General features: G+C 38.7%; 1 protein-coding gene across 8 annotated transcripts in view; it reads left to right on the plus strand.

The window, feature by feature from the left end:
- Nucleotides 1–19,771, plus strand: part of PSEN1 (presenilin 1) — a 73,484-nt gene that overhangs the window by 18,428 nt on the left and 35,285 nt on the right. The gene's annotated exons all lie outside the window — the stretch shown is intronic.

Genomic DNA, 19,771 nt, shown 5'->3' on the forward strand with positions numbered 1-19,771 from the left:
TGTAGTATATTTTGAAATCAGGGAATGTGATACCTGCAGCTTTGTTCTTTTTTCTCAAGGTTGCTTTGGCTGTTTGTTGTTCCATATAAATTTTAGGATTCTTTGTTCTGTTTCTGTTGGAAATAGTTTATTGGAACTTTGATAGTGATTCCATTGAATCTGTAGATTGCTTTAGGAATTATGGACTTTTTTTTTTTTTTAAAGATTTTATTTTTTTCATTTTTCTCCCCAAAGCCCCCCAGTACATAGTTGTATATTCTTCGTTGTGGGTCCTTCTAGTTGTGGCATATAGGACGCTGCCTCAGCATGGTTTGATGAGCAGTGCCATGTCCACGCCCAGGATTCGAACCAACGAAACACTGGGCCGCCTGCAGTGGAGTGCGCGAACTTAACCACTCGGCCACGGGGCCAGCCCCCATATGGACATTTTAATTATGTTAATTCTTCCAATCCAAGAGCCTGGAGTATCTTTCCATTTCTTTGTGTCTTCTTCAGTTTCTTTCAACAATGTTTTATAGTTTCCAGTGTACAGGTCTTTCACCTCTTTGGTTAAATTTATTCCTAGGTATTTTATTCTTTTTGTTGCAATTGTAAGTGGGATTGTATTCTTAATTTCTCTTTCTCTACTTCGTTGTTAGTGTATGGAAATGCAACTGATTTTTGTATGTTGATTTTGTATCCTGTGACTTTACCATATTCTTTTCTTTCCCTTTTTTTTTTTTTTTTTTTAGGAAGATTAGCCCTGAGCTAACATCTGCCACCAATCCTCCTCTTTTTGCTGAGAAAGATTGGCCCTGAGCTAACATCTGTGCCCATCTTCCTCTATTTTGCATGGCTTGATAAGTGATGCATAGGTGCACGCCCGGGATCTCAACTGGTGAACCCCAGTCTGCCAAGGCAAAGCATGCAAACTTATCTGCTATGCCTCTGGGCTGGCCCCTGTTTATTATTTCTAAAAGTTTTTTGGTGGATTCTTTAGGGTTTTCTCTATATAAAATCATGTCATCTGCAAATAGTGGCAGTTTTACTTCTTCCTTCCCAATTTGGATCCCTTTTATTTCTTTTTCTTGCCTGCTTGCTCTGGCTAGGACTTCCTATACTATGTTAAATAAGAGTGGTGAAAGTGGGCATCCTTGTCTGGTTCCTATTCTCAGAGGGATGGCTTTCAGTTTTTCCCTGTTGAGTATGCTGTTGGCTATGGGTTTGTAATATATCGCCTTTATTATATTGAGGTACTTTCCTTCTATACCCATTTTATTGAGAGTTTTTTTTTTTTTATCATAAATGGATGTTGAACCTCGTGAGATGCTTTCTCTGCATCTGTTAAGATGATCATGTGGTTTCTATTCCTCATTTTGTTAAGGTGGTGTATCACATTGATTTGCAGATGTTAAACCATCCCTGCGTCCCTGGTATGAATCCCATTTGATCATGGTGTTTGATCCTTTTAATGTATTGCTGTATTCGGTTTGCTGATATTTTGTTGAGGAGTTTTGCATGTATGTTCATCAGTGATGTTGGCCTGTAATTTTCCTTCTTTGTGTTGTCCTTGTCTGGCTTTTAGATCAAGGTGATGTTGGCCTTGTAAAATGTGTTTGGAATTGTTCTGTCTTCTTCAGCTTTTTGGAATAGTTTGAGAAGGATAGGTAACAAATCTTTGAATGTTCGGTAGAATTCTCCAGAGAAGCCATTTGGTCCTGGACTTTTATTTTGGGGGAGGTTTTTGATTACTGTTTCAATCTCTTTACTTGTGTCTTGTCTATTCAGATTCTCTATTTCTTCTTGATTCAGTTTTAGGAGGTTTTATGCTTCTAAGAATTTATCCCTCAGAGAATTTCTTCATTTCTTTTTAGTCTTAGTTCTGTCTTCTCCATCTGAAGTATTTCTATGTTTCTGTTCTCCAGATTACTAATTCTCTCCACCATAATATCAGCTCTGTTTATTCAAGGATTCCAGATTTTTCTTTATCTCATTCATTGTGTTTTCATCTCCAGCATTTCTGATTGGTTTTTCTTTATAGTTTTAATCTCTTTTGTGAAGAATTCTCTCTGTTCATCAATTTTATTCCTGATTTCATTGAACCATCTCTCTGAATTTCCCTGAACTCGTTGAGATTTTTTATGATAGCTATTTTGAATTCTCTGTCATTTAGATTGTAAATTCCTGTGCCTTCAGGATTGATTTCAAGGTGCTTGTCATTTTCCTTCTGGTCTGGAGTATTAATATACCTCATCATATCATTTGATGGGGTAGATTTGTGACTTTGTCTGTTGGTAGTATCTGGTCACAGATTCCACCTGCCACCGCTGGGCCTGGGGCAGGATCTGTGTATTCTGAGCCTGCTGAGATCTCTGGCGTCTGTGCCTGTCCTTTGGAATCTATGCTGACAGGGCCCATCTGCGATTGCCTGCTTGTGGCTTCTGCTTTACTAATGTATGCACAGGCACTTTGGCGGGGATCCCTTGCTCTGGTTAACTGGCCAAGCTTGTGCACCAGGCACAGAGAGGGGCGCTTTCTTTTGTGTGCGTGATTCCAGGGGCATTCTCACTCTGCCCTTGCTATCTGCCCTCCTAGAATGCTGGCTTGATGAAGACACTCTGACAATAGCTTAGCCTTCTATGTATGGAGCTTTACCATGGCTAGGAGGCAATTTGGAGTGCAAAGGCCTTCCTGCAAAGAGTTGTCCTTCCTCCCTCTCCTTGTAGTCCCATGCATAGTCTTACATCCTAGGTCACTGCTGGGGAGGGAAAATAGATCCCCTGACTTCCTTCCACTTCTTCCTGGGGGTTCTAGCATCCACCTTTAGACATATGGCTGCATGAGTCTCTCAGACGTCTCTTGTATTGTGTGAATGTCCTCTTTTGGTTTATGAATGTCCTTTTTGTTGGATCTTATGAGAAGAGTCTAAAGGAAGTGCTCATTCCACCATGATGCTGATGTCACTCCTCTATTTTTTTTTAGTTTCTATTTCATTTATTTCTGCTTTGATTTTTATTATTTTCTTCTACTGATTTGGGGCTTTTTTCTTCCTTTTCCAGTTCCTTTTGGTGCACAGGTAGATTGTTTATTAGAGATTTTTCTTGTTTACTGAGGTAGGCCTGCTTTGCTATGAACTTTCCTCTTAGAACCACTTTTACTGTATCCCATAAATTTTGGCATGTTGTAATTTCATTTTCATTTGTCTCCAGGTATTTTTTTATTTCTCCTTTGATTTCTTTGTTGAGCCAGTAGTTGTTCAGTATCATTTTGTTTAATTGCCACATATTTGTGTCTTTTCTGATTTTCTTCTTGTAGTTGATTTCTACTTTCATACTATGGCGGTCAGAAAAGATACTTGGTATTATTTCAGTCTTCTTAAATTTATTGAGACTTGTTTTGTGGCCTAATATGTAATGTATCCTGGAGAATGTTCCATGTGCATTTGAAAATAATGTGTATTCTGCAGTTTGGGGATGGAATGTTCTGTATATATCTACTAAATGCATCTGGTCTAATGTGTCATTTAAGGCCAGTGTTTCCTTATTGATCTTCTGTTTGGATGATCTCTCCATTGGTGTAAGTGGAGTGTTAAAGTCCCCTACTGTTATTGTGTTAATGTCTATTTCTCCTTTTATGTCTATTAATAATTGCTTTATATATTTAGGTGCTTCTCTGTTGGGTGCATAGGTATGTAGAGTACATAGGAATAAGTGTTCTACCCTCTTGTTGGATTGTTCCCTTTATCTCTTTATGTAGTGCCCTTCTTTGTCGTTACACTTTTTGTTTCAAACTATTTTGTCTGATATAAGTATCATTACCCCAGCTTTGTTTTCATTGCCATTTGCATGGAGTATCTTTTTCTATCCCTTCACTTTCAGTTTGTGAGTGTCTTTAGGTCTGAAGTGTGTCTCTTGTATGCAGCATATATATGGGTCTTGTTTTTTTATCCAGTCGGCCACCCTATGTCTTTTGATTGGATCATTTAGTCCATTGACATTTAAAGTAGCTATTGATAAGAATGTACTTATTGCCATTTTGTTACTTTTTTCCTGGATGTTCTAGTAATTCTCTATTCCTGTCTTCTTTTCTTACTCTCTTCCCTGTGGTTTGATGGCTTTTTTTCTTTTTTCAAAGATTCACACCTGCACTAACATCTGTTGCCAATCTTTTTTTTTTTTCGTTCTCCCCAAAGCTCCCCAGTACATAGTTGTATATTCTACTTGTGAGTGCCTCTGGTTGTACTATGTGGGATGCTGCCTCAACATGACCTGATGAATGGTGCCGTGTCCGTGCCCAGGATCCGAACTGGTGAAACCCTGGGCTGCCAAAGCGGAGCATGCGAACTTAATTACTTGGCCACAGTGCTGGCCCCAATGGCTTTCTTTAGTATTATGTTTGGGTTCCTTTCTCTTAATTTTTTTGTGTATTTATTGTAGGTTCCTGGTTTTTGATTACCATGAGGTTCATCTATAGTAACCTACATATATAGCAGTCTATATTAATTTGATGGTCTTTTTAGTTTAACCTCTTGCTAAAAGCTGTACTCTTTTACTCTCCTCTTCCCACATTTTATGTTTTTGATATGAAATCTAGCCCTGTTTTTGGTGTGTGTATCTGTTACCCTCTTATCATGGGACTGTAAGAAGTTCCTTAGACTGTCTTTGTTCTTCTTTTTTCTTTTATCTGTTCAGCTTGGGTGATTTCCTCTAGTCTTTCGTTCAGCTCACTTATCTCTTCTTCTGTATCATCTACTCTAATATTGAGACCCTCAAGTGAATTTTTCATTTCTAGTATTGCATTCATTTCTGATTGGTTCTTTTTTTATATTTTCCAATTCTTTGTTGATGTTTTCACTGAGTTCATCCATTGTTCTCCCAAGATCAGTGAGCATCCTTATGACTATTAGTTTGTACTGTTTGTCAGGTAGATTGTTTATCTCTGTTTCATTTAGTTCTTTTTCTCTGGTTTTGTCCTGTTCCCTTACTTGTAACATCTTCCTTTGTCTCCCCATTTTGCCTCTTTTTCTGTGCTTATATCTATTATATTAGGTAGGTCAGCTATGTCTCCCAATGTTGGAGAGGTGGCCTCAGGTAAGACATGCTTTACAAACCCCAGCACTGTGCTTCCCTCTTGTCACCAGTTCCAAATGTTTCATGAGTGTCCCCTGTGTGGGCTACGTCTGTCCTTCTGTTGTGGCAGGGTTGCTCTTGCTGCAGGTGCCCGGGGAGGCTAGGATGTCCCCCTGGCTGGCTGGTTGTGATGCTCAGCTGTGTGTGACTGCTATGGAGTCATTTTATTGGACATGGAGAGCCCCAGCATAGTTGGCTGCAAGGTCTAATAGCACATTCCTGTTGCAGTTTTTCTGCTAAGTGAGTAGGTCCCCAGCATGGCTGATTGCTAGGCGCAGGGGCTTACAATTGCTCTAGGTCTCAGACCTGCAAGGCTCTTGTCAGCTCTCTGAGGATTGCAGCTGAGTGGGGTAGGCACCAGGCCTGGAGCACCCAGTCATTTCAGGCCGTGGAAGGTAGGGCCAATCCCTTATGTGGCTGTTTGAGAAGCACAAGTCTCCTGCAGCTGACAAGCCCCACCACCTGCAGGGCCACACACCCCATCAACACAGTCCTGTCTGTGTGCACACCCTGACCCAGTGAAGTGGACCCAGTTGCCTCACTGCAGAGGCCTCACATACTCCAACAACACAGGCTCACCCTTGTGCATGCCCTGCCCTGCAGAGGCAGACCCACTCCCAGGTTGCAGAATTTCCAGGCACCCCGCCTGTGGGGGCCCACAGGTTGCCCGAGGGCTTGCTGTTGGATGGGGCAGTCCCTAGGGTGGGCTGCCTGCCCTAGCTGAGCTGTATTAAATCTGCTCTAGTGGGTGGGGCAGCCCCTGGGCTGACAGGTGAGAGGAAGAACTCCACTGGTCTCTGCCAGCATACCTGAACTAGGTCACAATAATGACTGCTGCCAATGCCGCAGTCCCTGGGTCCGTAAGGAGCTCTCACCTCTCATGGAGATTTGCCCAGAGCCTATGAAGTAAGTCTCTTCTCCAAAGGACTGTGTGCCTTTCTTTCTAGTGATTTTAGGTTGCTTTCTGAAGCAGGTGAATTTGTATGTGAACCCTTAAGAGCAGGCTTTTTTTTTCCCCTATGTCCAATAGCTTTTCTGAGAGTATTCCCCATTGTTGTTAATAGCCAGCAAAGCCAGATATTATGGCACTCATCTTGGTTGTGCTGAGTCCAAAAGCTGCTTGTTGTGGTGATGCTCCCCTGCTCAGATCCCCTGCTCCTCCAGGGAAGACTTCGTACCTTAGGATTGCTCCTGGCTGGCTGTGGAGCACTGCAGCCGGAATGTGGCATTCTCCTCTCTGGAAAGGAGTTTCTGCCTCTTTGACTTCAGTCAGCACTGTCCCTTGTTGTTGGGGTTCTTTTTGTCCAGTTCTAAGTTCTTGGGGGTAATTGTTGCAAGAGCAGTTGTAAATTTGTTGTGTCCAGACGAGGAGGTGAGTTCAGAGTCTGCCTCTGCCACCATCTTGACAGCGGAGCTCTCTCACTTTTTCACTTTTTAGATGTTTTTATTTTTTTATGCTTGTTGACATGACCTAGGCTGTAAAATCCCTAAAGACCAAACTTTGTTCATATTTCTGAGCTGCCTTTAGAGTTTATTGGTAACCCAGTATCTCTAAACCAGTTCAATACAAATCTCCCAGCAAAAGAACAAAGGTGTTTTTGTTTTTATCTACCATTAGCAAGAGAAATTTTTAAATTTTGTGTCTGCAAATGAAGTGTGACATGAATCTTACTAGTTGCTAAAGCACTTCAGCTTTCATGCAGAGGGTTCTCTGGGCTCCTTCTCCTCTGAACACACTTCCTTAGCCATCTCACATCACCACTCTTGCCACCGTGTTCTGTCTGCGCTGCTGTTATCATGTGGGGCAGAGCTCCAGTTTTTATGTCGAACACCTGTCAAATGATAGTTTGGCATGTCATAAGAAATAAGTGGAGAATTTGTTTTATTTTTCCCTGAAGAATGTGTGTCTTGCTTCCTTAGAGATGGCATTCAATCAAAAGTTTTACTACTTTACATTAGTTGACCCACCATCTCTAACTAGAAGCTAGCATGGCCTCATATTTGTTTTTGCTGTTGGTTGTCTGTGTCTGTAGGGACTGAAGACTGGCAGGTGGACTAATGACTCAACTATTTCTGACCAAGGGCAAAGCTTACAAGTTGTGAAATAGCTGAAGTTCTTTGTTCCCTAAATGTATAGGTTGGATATTAAAGTATCTCTAACAAGAACATTATCTGGGCCTTTTTCTGTAGTTTGTGATCTACTGTAATCTTTTAGTTTACTTTTACTATTAAAATAATTTGTAAGCTGTTATGTTTCTGGTGGAAAATTTTGATGAGTTGAACTCTTTTTGTTTGACTTGTCATAATTCTTTGCCAGAAGTCAGCCTCCGTTTCATTTCTGCTGACATTACAGGAATATAGTAAAACTAGGGGAAATTGAAAAAATAAACTTCAGAGAAGTGAAAATTCATGTTTCAATTTGGTATAGGCTTACATCTTTTATGTGGATTAACTGAGACATTTTTGTTTTTCTAAGATACAAAAATGAATTTTTTTGATGTCTAAAATTTGTTTACATTGTTAATTAAACCTTGTAAAATGTATATTAAAGCAGTAATTTTCAAGCCTTAGTGTGCATTGGAATCCCTGGAAAAATAGTTAATACAGACTCTCTAGCCCAAAACCCGGATTTCCTGATTTTGTAGGCCTGGGATAGGGCCAGAGAATTTGCATTTCTTTTCCTTTCTCTTTTTTTTTGTGAGGAAGACTGACCCTGAGTTAACATCTGTTGCCAGTCTTCTGTTTTTGCTTGGGGAAGATTATCGCTGAGGTAACATCTGTGCCAGTCTTTTTCTATTTTGCATGTGGGATGCCATCACAGCATGGGTTGACTAGCAGTGTGTAGGTCCGTGCCCTGGATCTGAACCCTCAAACCCTGAAGCAGAGTGCACAAACTTAAGCACTCTGCCTCTGTGCTGGCCCTAGAATTTTCATTTCTGACCAATTCCCAGATCTTTTCAATGGTTCTGGTCCAGGGACCGTAGTTTGAGAACCACTATATTTGAGTAAAGAAATAAAGGGGAAATGATAGGAGAGATAAATGATTTGATTTATAAGTTGAATACTCAATGTTTTTATTCATATTAGTTTATTCTGACCCAAATTTTCTAGTCCTTAAGGAAATAAATTGTCAACAGCTTTTTTGATTTAGAACAGAAGAAATCAGTCATTTGTTAAGTAAAAAAGAAGCCTTAAAGTAGTAATCCATTGAAAGATCAATAATGATTGTCTATTTAAAGCAATTGCTGAAGAACATTTGTGTAAATCCCATTACCTTCATCTGCTAAATTTATAACATTAAAATGTGTCTGGTCTTTGTAAGTAAAGGTCCTCTGCAGTGTCTTTTCTGAATTCAAAACATCAAATGCAAAGCAGTTTATTAAGCTGTTAGCAAATCATAGACTGGCAGAAGTAACTGCACTTTCTAGATGATGGTGGGTCACTTTTTTTTAAGTGTGAGAAGTCCTATAGAATTAAACAGAAAGCAAACCTATAAGCAATTAAAAGTGGTGTTTAAGTACTTGGGACCTTGAGTACAAAAAAATAAATGAAAGGAATGCTCTAGATTTAAACTGAATTGGGTCCACAGGCCTAATGAACCTTTGACAGTGTTATTGTACTGTCTATATCAATGAATTTGTCTTCCCAGTTATGTCAAAGTGAGGTCAGGAGAAAAACAACTTAAAATCTTGGTGACCTCCAGAGGAACATGCTTGCTTTTGAGTGAAAGTGAAGTCAGAAATGTTTGGCACAGATCTTAATAGTTTGTTAAAAAAACTCTAGGTTGAAGCTTAACACAAGAGCTCCATAAATGTTAAATATTATCTCTAGCCAGTTATCTCAGCCATTCAGGGAAATGACGGCCTTCCCTGATATTAGAGCAGTGGTTAAAGTTCTAGCTCCAGGGAATCACAAAGCTTGGGCAGGTGCTGGATAGAATTCTGCCTGCTGTTGGAAACAGATTGCCTATGATTAATAAATATTTTCAAGTTTTCCACATAACTTGCCAGTTCTTCAGTTAAGCTACTCTTCTAATTTCTCCTATGGTACAGGCTTAGGAGCCTCACATTTCTAATTGTAGAAATCCAAGCAATATCCATAAAGTCCTATAGGATTTGTATTTTCTTTTATAAATAAATACTCATTTTAAGTAAATAATATACAGGCTATAAACATATCAACATAAGGGAGTACATTTTAACTTTTTAGGCATATTGACTATTATTACATGGGAATGTATGCATGAAATAATATTAGATGAAAAGAGTAGGATACAATGTTTGTGAACATTCATTATTACTATGTACCTATGTATGTTGAAAAACATTAGAAGTTGAGGTATTATAAGAATGAGTTGTTTTCCTTGTAAAATCGTCTAAGTTCATATTCAGCAATACAGAAATATAAACTTAAGTATGGCAAAAACTGCCATGGACAAAATCAAAAACCAAACTGGGCAAAGGCTTTTATAATGCATAGTGACAGGATATATCTTGATATAGACCAAGAATTCTTATGAAGTCAAAAGGAACATGAACAACTCAGTAACAACATTACCAAAGGGTATAGTCAATATATGTGGAGGAAGAAGAGGAAGTATAAATGGCAAGAAATATATGAAAAGACTAGTTGATCAACCTTACTAGTAATCAGAGACGTTGAAATGAAAACTTTTATTTTATTTTTTGGTGTAGAAGATTGGCCCTGAGCTAGTATCTGTTGCCAATCTTCCTCTTTTTGCTTGAGGAAGATTGTCCCTGAGCTAACATCTGTGCCAGTCTTCCTCTATTTCACATGTGGGATGCCACCTCAGCATGGCATCAGTGAGCAAGGATTGATACCATTGCTACTAAAGGTGTGCGAAAATAGGCATTCTCATATGCTGTTCACGGGAGTTAAATTCCTGTTTATTTGGAGGGAAGTTGTCAGTTGAATACTCATGCCCTTTGGAGATAATTTGGCAATTAAATCTAAAAATGCACCTACTTTTTGACCTAGCATTTCCACTTCTAGAAATTTATGCTATAAAAATATTACTACAAGAGTGCCAAGAAATATAGACAAGAATATTTGTTGAAAGATTATTTGTAACTGAGAATTTTGAGATAACCTCAGTCTGATGTTAGTTATGGTTTACCCAGTCAGTACTATAAGTTAATGGCTGACAGTAGGATCTCTTCACTAAACTGTGTGAATTAGAATCTCTGCTCTAGAATTTCTTATCTCTGTGATTTTTGGCAAATTATCTGGCCTCTCTATCTGGCTTCAGTCTTTATCTTTTTAGTGAAGTTTATAATTTTAATAAACTCAGAGTTTTATTAGGATGAAATGAGATAACTCACCTCACCTGTATGTCTAGCACATACCTCATCACTAAACCTTAGCATTTATCGTAATTCTTGTTGTTACTGTGTTGCTATTACAATATTTAAGATTGAGATATATGTACTAGCATAGAAAGGTATCTGATATATTATCAAGTGACAAAAGCAAATTGCAGAACATGGCTTTAAAAAAATCTAGAAGTACACCAGATTGCTCACCATGTTCGTATTGTGGGGCAGAGATTAGGGAGGACTTACTTTCTGTGTTGTAAACAAAAATTTTTAAACATTTAAAAACCTTCTAAAAATGTTTATAAACTTTGTTTACAATATTTGTTTTAATTACAGAAATTTTAAAAATGACAGAAAACGAGGTTGAAGAAAAAAAACAGGCAGGTATTACACTGTATTAAAAACACCTCCACAATTTTTACTGCCTATAAAATACTCTCTGTGCTTGAGGGTCCACATGCCTTGGGTGGCTGGACCTGTACTTGCATCATGTTCTGAATAAGGAGAAGGGAGAAGGAATCAAACTGAAGCCTCTGACTTCATGGTGTAGGAATTCTGGGGAATCTGGCTTCATAGGAACTCACTTCCCACATACTCACCACTTCCCATAGGACCCCGCCCTCCCTGAAACTTACAACATTTATATAGTGAGTAATCCTTCCGTCTGCCACTGAAATGAAATCATTTATAATGGCTACAACACTGGTTTTTCTGAACCTTAAAAATAGCCTTTAAGGGCAAAACTCTGGAGGTAGTGAAAAGATCAGTGGTTGCCAGGTTATGAGGGGAGAGAGGGATAAATGGGCAGAACACGGGATTTATAGGACAGTGATCCTATTCTGTATGGTACTATGGTGGATACATGTTGTTAAACATTTTTCAAAACCCATAGAATGTACCACACCACGAGTGAACCCTAAGGTGAACTGTGGACTTTGGGTGATGATGACATGTCAGTGTAGAGTCATTGATTATAAGAATGTATCACTCTGGTGTAGGATGTTGATTGAGGGAATGCTCTGTGAGGGCGAGAGATAAATGGGAATGCTCAGTTTTGCTGTGAACCTAAAATTGCTCTAAAAAATAAATATTTTTTTGAAAAGAAAGAAATGAGCTACCAAGCCTCACACAAAAGGCCCTTATGTTATCTTTTAGAGATATATACTAAATATTTGTGAAAGAAATTATATGTTCCAGTTTGCCTTAAAATAAAACTGGAGGGGCAAAATGAGTGGGAAAAGAGATGGAATAAGGTTAGCCATGGGTTGATAATAATTGAAACTGAGTAAAGTGCACAGGGGCTATGCACTTATGATAGTATTTGTTTTGACTTTTTCCACAATAAAAAGTTTTTAAAAATTAGCCTTAAAAATAATGCTAAATCATCATTCTAATATTTAGCTACCAAGATTTTTCATATTGGAGATCCCTCAGTGGTTCTAGTGTCATCTTCTTCATTTGACAGTTTTCTGCACACCCCTTTGAGAAAGACATTTAATTTTTTTAAACAGCTTTATTGAGGTGTAATTGGCATACAGTAAACTGCGCATATTTAAAGTATACAACTTGATAAGTTTTGACACACGTACATATATATATATATATGTATGTATGTATATATGTATGTATGTATACACACACCCCCCCTCAACCACCAGCACAGTCAAGATAATGAACATAACCATCACCCCCAGAAGGGTCCTCCTGTTCCTTTATAATCTCTCCATCCTGTCCCTCCCCAATACTTCCCATCCCCAGGCAACCACTGATCAAATTTTTGTCACTATACTCTAGTTTTCATTCCTAGAATTTTATATAAATGAATCATACAGTACATACTCTTTTGTCTGGCTTCTTTCATTCAGCATAATTATTTTGAGATTCATCAGTGTTAGAGAATATATTGCTAGTTTATTTCTTTTTTATTACTGAGTTGTATTCCATTGTATGAATGTACCACACTTTTCTTAAGCCATTCACTTGTTGATGGATATTTGCATTGTTTCCACTTTTGGGTTATTACAAATAAGGCTGTTTTGGACGTTCATGTACAAATCTTTGAATGATCATGCTTTCATTTTATTTGAGTAAATGCCTAAGAGTAGAGTATGATCCAGGGTGGCAGGTCTATATTTAACTTTTTAATATACTGTCAAACAGTTTTCCAAATTGGTTGTATAATTTTGCACCAGCAGTGTATGAGAGTCTAATTTCTGCACATCCTTGTCAGCACTTGGTATAGTCTTTTAAACTTTTTTAGCCATTCTAGAGGGTGTGTAGTCATATCTTATTGTAGTTTTAATTTGCATTTCTCTGAATAATGATGTTAAGTATCTTTTCGTGTGCATATTTGTCATCCTAATATCTTTAGTGAAGTGTCTTTTTCAAATCTCCTGCCCAATTTTTAAATTGGGTTGTCTGTTTTCTTATTACTGAGTTTTGAGAGTTCTTTATACATTCTGGATACAAGTCCTCTATGATAAATATGCTTTGCAAACATTTTCTCCTAGTCTATGGCTTGTCTTTTTATTTTCTTAATAGTGTTTTTTGAAGAGCAGAAATAGATCAGTTTAGATATTGATGAAGTCCTTTTTGTCAATTTTTTCTTTTGTGGATCTTTAGTTTTGGTGTCATATTAAGAAATCTTTGCCTAACAGAAGTTTTTTCTACATTATCTTCTGGAAACTTTGAAAGATTTTATTTTTCCTTTTTCTCCCCAAATCCCCCCAGTCCATAGTTGTATATTTTTAGTTGTGGGTCCTTCTAGTTGTGGCATGTGGGATGCTGCCTCAACATGGCCTGATGAGCAGTGCCATGTCTGCACCCAGGATCTGAACCAGCAAAACCCTGGGCCGCCAGAGCAGAGTGCACGAACTTAACCACTCAGCCATGGGGCCGGTCCCATCTTCTGGAAACTTTATAGTTTTAGGTTTTACATTTAGAATTGTATGGTGAGGGTTTTTTTGGGTTTTGGGGTTTTATTTGTGTAGTGAGTCATTTTTTGTATATGGTATAAAGTATGGGTCAAAGTTCATTCTTGTCCATTGGCTATCCAGTTGTTTTAGTCCCATTTGTTGAAAAAGACTATCCTTTCTTCACTGAATTGCCTTTGCACCTTTGGCAAAAATCAGTTGTCCATATATGTGTCAGTCTGTTTCTGGGCTCTCAGTTCTGTTCCATTGTTCTATTTGTCTATCTTTGTGCCAATACTACATTTTCTTAATTACTATAACTGTATAATAAATCTCGAAATCAAGTAGCGTTAGTTCGCCAACCTTCAAAGTTGTTTCAGATAGCCTAGGTCATTTGTATTTCCATGTGAATTTTACAAACATTTCTACAAAAAACCCTGCTAGAATTTTGACTGAGATTGCATTGAATCTATAGATCATTGGGGGAGGTTGGTAGAATTGACACTTTAACAATATTGAGTCTTTAAACCCACAAACACGGTATATTCTTACTTGTTTTTTAGGTCTTAAAAAAATCTTTTTTTAAATTGTGGTAAATAACATATAACATAAAATTTAAAATTACTGTCTTACCCTTTTTAAGTGCACGGTTCAGTAGTGTTAACTATATTTACATTGTCTTGCAACAGAGCTCCAGAACCTTTTCAGCTTGCAAAACTGAAACTCTATACCCATTGAGCAACAACTCCCCATTTCCCCCTTTTTCCAGCCCCTAGCAACCATAATTATACTTTGGTTTTTTTTAGTTGGACTACTTTAGAGTCTTGATATAAGTGGAATCATATAGCTTTTGTCTTTTTGTGACTTGCTTATTTTACTTAGTATGATGTCTTCAAGGTTCATCCATGTTTTAGCATGTGACAAGATTTCCTTCTCTTTTGAGGCTAAATAATATTCCCATTGTACGTATATACCACTTTTTTCTTTCTTTTCTTTTTTTTGAGGAAGATTAGCCCTGAGCTAACATCTGCTGCCAATCCTCCTCTTTTTGCTGAGGAAGACTGGCCCTGAGCTAACATCCGTGCCCCATCTTCCTCTACTTTATATGTGGGACGCCTGCCACCAGCGAACCCGAGACTGCTGAAGTAGAACGTGCGCACTTAACCACTGTGCCACCGGGCAGGCCCCAATAATATAATTTTAAAACAGGCAAAGGACTTGAATAAACATGTCTCCAAAGAATATATACAAATGACCAACAAACATGAAAAGATGATCAACATCACTAATCATTAGAGAAATGCAAATCAAAACTATAATGAGATACCATCTTACAACCATCCGGATGGCTACTATCAAAAAAACTCCAGAAAATAATAAGTGTGAGCAAGGATGCAGAGAAACTGGAACCTTTGTACACTGTTGGTGGGAATGTACAACAGTGCAGCCACTACAGAAAACAATATGGAGGTTCCCCCCAAAATTAAATAGAATTATCATATGATATAGCAACCTCACTTCTGGGTATATTTCCAAAGAGATATTTGGACACCCATGATCACTGCAGCATTATTCACAAGAGCCCAGAGGTGAAAGCAACTCAAACGTCCATCAATGGATAAATAAATAAAATGTGGTATATACAGGGGGCCGGCCCAGTGGCACAGCAGTTAAGTTCACACATTCCACTTTGGTGGCCCAGAGTTTGCCGGTTCAGATTCTGGGTGTGGACCTATGCACTGCTTGTCAAGCCATGCTGTGGTAGGTGTCCCACATATAAAGTGGAGGAAGATGGGCATGGATGTTAGCTCAGGGCCAATCTTCCACAGCAAAAAGAGGAGGATTGGCAGCAGATGGTTAGCTCAGAGATAATCTTCCTTAAAAAAAAAAAAATTAGATTATTGTTTTTTTTGTTGTTGAGTTATAGAAATTCTTTATATGTTCTGGATGTTAATCCCTTATCAGATATATGATTTGCAAATATTTTCTTCCATTCTGTGGTTGCCTTTTCTCTCTGTTGATTGTTTCTTTGATGCACGGAAGTTTTAAAATTTGATATAGTCACATTTGTCTGTTTTTGCTTCTGTTATTTAATTTCCCTTAGCAATATTTTGTAGTCTTCAGTGTACAGATATATCCAGGGTTCCCCAAGTCCATGCTCGGGGTTCAATGACTAGCTAGAAGGACTCACAGAACTCAGAAAAGCTGTTATACTCGCTGTAACAGTTTATTACAGTGAAAGGATGTTGATTAAAATTAGCAACAAAAAAAGGCACATAGAGCAGGGTCCAGGAGACACCAGGCACAAGGTTCCAGTTGTCCTCTCCCAATGGAATCATGGGAGCAGTGCTTAATTCTCCCAGGAACAGTGTGACAGCATGCACGGAGTATTGCCAACCAGGGAAGTGCACTTGTGCCTTGATGTTCACGAGTTTTATTGAGAGTTGGTCACAAAGACATGGCTGACCATAGTTCTCTAACCCCTCCCAAGGTCAGTCGGATACTGTGTGGCCCAAGATCCCCACCAGAGATCACATTGTTAATAGTGTGACCCAAGGCCTCATATAAACAGAAATACTCTTAACGGGCAGGATATGCCAAGGGCTTAGAGGTTATATCTTTTAGGAACCAGGCCAAATCTTTCTTTGTCATGTGCAGGGTTTGGACACCCCTGACCTGCTGAGTTAATCCTTTACTGTCCAGTAGGCCTTTCACATCTTTCAGGTCTCAGCTCAAAAGGCACTTCCTCAGAAGGATATTCTCTGGCCACATTATCTAAAAGTAGTCCCATCCCCTGTATTCTTTATCACATCACCCTGTTACAGTGCTACCTCACTATGTAATTATCTTGTTTATTGTGTGTCTTCCTCTGCTTGAAATCAGTTCATGAGAGCAGAGACCTTATCTGTCTGCTGTATCCCTGGCACCTAGTACATAGCTGGCATTCACTGTTTTTTTAATTAATTGGTAAGTGTAGTAATTATACCTAGAAACTAAAACAAAGCACCATAAGCCAAATAGAAAAATGGCAAAAGATATAAATGCGTCGTTCGTAGAAAAAATGCTCATCTTTCCTGATAAGAGAAATAGAAGTTAAAATTACACTGAGATCCCATATTTCACCTGTCAGATTGGTAAAAATCCAAGTGTTTCATAGCTTACTGTGTTGATAAGGGCTTGTTGAAATAGGCACTCTACTACATTGCTGAGTCTAAGCTGGTACAGCCCATAGGGAGGGCGATTTGGCAATATGTATCAGGATTTCACATGCATGTATACTTTGACCCAGCAGTTTTACTTCAAGGAGTTTATCCTACAAATATGCCCCCACAGATGTGAAATAACTTAGAGAGGGCATTCATTGCGGCAGCGTTTGTAATGGCAAAAAGTTGGAAGCAAGTTAAGTACCCATAGTTAGGGGATTAGCCTAATAAACTGTGATATATTCATAAACTGGCTATGTAGCTGATTAAAAAAACTTTTTAAAGGATGAGGATGTTCTTCCCTGATATGTAAAAAAAATCTCTAGAATACACAGTTAAGCAAAGAAAGCAAAGTGCAGGACAGTGCATTTGTTGTGCTACCATTTGTGTGAAAAAGGGGAATGAAAATATATATTTGTATTTGCTTTTGTGTATGTAAAGAAACTTTGAAAGGATTTGCAGAGAACAATGACACTGGTAACCTGGGAGATTAGGAATCTAAGTAAAAAGTCAAGTGGGAGATTTTTTACTCTACATCTTTTTATACTCTTTGATATAGAACCATGTGAATGTTTTACCTGTTTAAATAAATAAATTGTACTTAAAAAAATTAAAACATATAGTCAGTTTTAAAAATAGTATCCAAAGTACTATGAAAAGGGCATGTGTGTGCGCGTTAAACAGTGCTGTAGTATCGCATGTCAGCTTTGGGGACGGGGCAAGATGGAGTTGGCCAATGTTCATTATAAACCAGAACATCCGGTTGGGTATTGTGAATGAGCATATTGTGATTGCCTCTTTCGTGCTAGACTTACCCAATTAAACTGTTCGTGGAGCCTACTAGGACAGCCATGGTCCCATAGACAGAACACAGGTTTTGGAGCAAGAGACTTGAATTTGATTCCTGCCTCTGCTATTTCTGGCTGTGAGATTTTGGACAAGTTGCTTTAGTGTTCCCCTGCCAAACCCTCCCAACATATGAAAAGAATAAATGAGATCATGTGAGAGTGCTTTGTAAGTTATTAAATACTATATTGAGGGCTATTATTACTTGTATTTTAGTTTGTATTGAACATTAATCAACCCATCAAATTGGTCATAGTTGTATTGCTGACCATTAGTCACAAACGTAGCATTCTTAGCATAGGCTTAGTCACTTCCTTCTAAGAAAATAGAATGTGAATTCCCTCGCTCTCCTGCTCTTCGGCTGTTGCGCTGTGTCCCTGTCCTCCAGATCCCACCTTCCTCATAACCATTTCCTTCCTGCTGGACTTGGACCACTGTAGACATTTGTGTTCAGCAAAACTTACCTTTCTTGGTGAGTGGTGTGTATATATATTTCTACCTACTGTGCTAATAGTTTCCTTTCCTTTCCATTCTTTATAGGGTGTGAGTCTTCATAAATATTTTCTCTCTGAGGTCAGAGGTACTTCTTGACCTCCGGACTGAGATAGAAGGCACTAATGCCTTTGTAAGGCCAACTGTTCTCTCATTCCCCTCCGTTTCTCCCCTACCCTGTTCCATTAGTTACCGTCTCCCTCTCTTTTGTCGTCAGTCTCTTTCTCTAATCCTCACTTTATACTTTGACCTGACAAGCATGCTCAAGTGTCTGACATCTCTAAAATAACTTTTCAAATTTGAATCCCTTCTGTTGTCACATCTTTTGTTTTTTTTTTTTTTTGGCTTCAAAGAGCGATTGGCTTTCCCAGTTTCCAGTCATTCCCCAATCCATTGTGATTTATGATCTGACTTTCCTTTTAACTGTTTTACTTTTGTAAAGATGTTGGTGAACTTTCCAATGCCAAATTAGTGGCTTTTGGGCTCTCATCTTGCCTGTTGATGACACCTCTTTGAAATGCACTCCTCCTTTGCCTTCGGTGATGTATCGATTCCTGGGTTTTCTTCCCTGTTCCCTATTCTTCTCTTAATCTCTTTTGTGGGTTTTTCTCCCATCACCTGCTGCTTAAGCTTGGGAGTTATGTGGACTTCTTTCCTTGGTCATCATCTCACTCTGCATTTTTCCATGCACAATTATTGTATTCCGTTAATGATGTCCATGCTGTTTCTACTTCCCATCTCTACTCTCTCCCTGAGATTTCATCTGTTTCCATAGCTATAGAAACTAAGGACTTCCCCCAGCTCTCTTCTAAGCTTGAAATTATTAACTGCCTTTGGTCTTTCCTGTGTGGTTTCAGGTACTTCAGATTCACTTATCTCCCTAACTGAGATATCTCTCCTCTTCTCCAGCCTGCTCATCTTGTGTTCTCTATCTGTATCAGTGCCATCACCACCTTCGTAGTCTCTATGCTAGAAACCTCCAGAGTCATCTTTGATTCTTTCCTGACCATTCAGAGGTAATTTGCCACGAAGCCCTGTCAATTCTGCTTCTGAAATATCTTTCTCATGCTTCTCCTATTTTCCATTGCCACTCAGTCAAGTTTCTTAAAAATGAAATATAACCTGATGTGTTACTTCCTCAGCCTTAACAGTTTTTATGACTTTCTGTTGCCTACAGGACAAAGTCTGAAGTGCTTGGTGTGGCAAACAAGGTTCTTAACAACCTGTTCCTAACCCTCTTTTCCTGCCACCAGCACTGACAGACCCTGTGCTCCAGCCGCTGCGGGAGTACTTGCTGGTTTTCTGCACAGGCCTTGCTCTTGGTTTTCACGCCTCTGTCTCACTGCTGTTCTTAGTCTCTCTGCCTGGAGCCCATTCACCTTCCACTCACTCTGGAAAATTCTGCTCACGAATCATACCTTTTATTTTTATTGTTTTTAAGAGTTAAGCTTTTAAAGATTTTATTTTTCCTTTTTCTCCAAAACCCCCTGGTACATAGTTGTGTATTTTTAGTTGTGGGTCTTTCTAGCTGTGGCATGTGGGATGCAGCCTCAGCATGGCTTGATGAGTGGTGCCATGTCCTTGCCCAGGATTTGCACTGGCGAAACCCTGGGCTGCTGAAGCAGAGCGTGTGAACTTAACCACTTGGCCATGTGGCCGGACTCTATACCTTTTATTTTGCCTTTCTTGACCACACAGAATTAATCCATCCTATAGCACTTTATTCATATCTCTTATGTAATATTTAGCCTATATTAAAACTAATTATGAACTTTTTAAGGACAGGATCTAGATCTTATTAATTTCAGTATTGCCACAGCAGAGTATCCAGAATATAGAATTTGATAGTTACTTGTGGGATGAATATATTGAAA

Source organism: Equus caballus, chromosome 24 (genome assembly GCF_041296265.1).
Source record: "Equus caballus isolate H_3958 breed thoroughbred chromosome 24, TB-T2T, whole genome shotgun sequence".
Classification (NCBI taxonomy): Eukaryota; Metazoa; Chordata; class Mammalia; order Perissodactyla; family Equidae; genus Equus; species Equus caballus.